This window comes from Primulina eburnea, chromosome 18 (genome assembly GCF_022965805.1).
Source record: "Primulina eburnea isolate SZY01 chromosome 18, ASM2296580v1, whole genome shotgun sequence".
Classification (NCBI taxonomy): Eukaryota; Viridiplantae; Streptophyta; class Magnoliopsida; order Lamiales; family Gesneriaceae; genus Primulina; species Primulina eburnea.
This window is the reverse complement of record NC_133118.1, coordinates 19,697,293-19,699,091: the sequence shown is the minus strand read 5'-3', so window position 1 is coordinate 19,699,091 and position 1,799 is coordinate 19,697,293.

Below are 1,799 nucleotides of genomic sequence, written 5' to 3'. Positions count from 1 at the left end.
TCGATCATCCTTATTTATTGTTGAATGTCATATTATGATATATGTGATATATAGTTAGTATGCATGTATGTATATTATTATATAATATAGTTGCATGAATCCGCAAACATACAAACTCGTGGCACGCGATTTTTAAATTAAAATGATGAGACAATTTTAAAATTAAAATCCCTTATTTTGAATAAGATTCAAAATTTATATCAAACCGAAAAAGTAAAAATTAAAGGAGTTGATTTTTCCTTGCCTTCCATCACCGTGGTTGCATGTGATCGATACCAAACTACCACCCGCGGACAGTGTGTAAAGCCCTAAAATTTATTGTTAATCACATCAAGAAAAATCAATAAAAATTTAGGAAACTAGAATATATATATATATATATATATATATATATATATATATATATATATATATATATATATATATATAGACACACACGTGCATACACATATATAGCATATTATATATGGATGAAGTGGATACACATAGCCATAACTAAAAATATGAATTTTATAAAATAAAATAAATACTAATTATTATTTTAATAGACGACCCTACAAAACTCAAGGGGACAAATGATATATAATATTATATTAAGAGGTGAAATAGTGAAAAATAAATTCCTGTACGTGTAAAAAGAAAGCAACTTGCTATTTCAATCATTTCATGGATAATCTTACTAAGGAAGGAAGAAGCCTCTATAAATGGAAGGGAGGAAAGGCTTTTCTATGAGAGAACCGAAACCCTTCAAATAATAATAATAATAATAATAAAATAACAATGTTGGGGGGACCCGGACGCTAATCAAGTTCTTAATCATCATTGGGACTAATTAATCAATTATAAAACAGGGTCTAAAAATTTTTTTAAAATACAAAGCGGAAACGTAATGTAATTTACTCAAATAATATTAAACATATACATACAACTCTGTATTATCTACAAGAATTCAACTAGGTTTCAACTACTATCAGTGCTGGATCCTAAGTTGCTTCAAAGCCCGGATCTCCACGCTATCTAGTCCAGCCTCATTCTCCATCTTGACCCTGATCCAGCACCACCTGTTGTCATGCACACATACAAAACAAGACAACAGCCGGATAACTCCGGTGAGATATGAATATCCCAGTATAAACAATGTACACATGCAATCATATAAAAACATATACGAAAGCACATAAGGATTATTCATAACATGTCTCAGATCAGAAACATAAATCCATATCCAACATTCAATAATCATGAATGTTATAAACAATGTAAATCAACATATCCTATCTGACTCAACTCAACCGACGCGTCATCTCGGACTCGACTCAACTGGCACGTCGTCTCAGACTCGACTCAACTCTAACCTAGGGATCTCGATGTCTGAATAATGATAATATACCGAATCTCAGTCGATAGGAATGACTCAATCCCTAAACGGCATCGATATAATTCATATATTCAGTATCTGGGCGAATCAGCCGCAGAATTGACGAATCAGTCAAGAATTAGGCGAATCAGCCAATAACCAGACGAATCAGCCTGTAATTAAGCGAATCAGCTTAAGTGTAGACGAATCAGTCAAAATATAGCGAATCAGCTATAATTAGCCGAATCAGCCAATAAATAGACGAATCAGTCTATAACCCGACGAATCAGCCGGTGACTAGGCGAATCAGCCTATGACTCAACGACTCAGTAATCAATACATGCATTCAGTATCCAAGCAAATCAGTCCATGACTAGCGAGTCAGCAGCCATTACATGCAGTAGCTATAAATCAATAGGCTACAATATCAATCTTATCATAC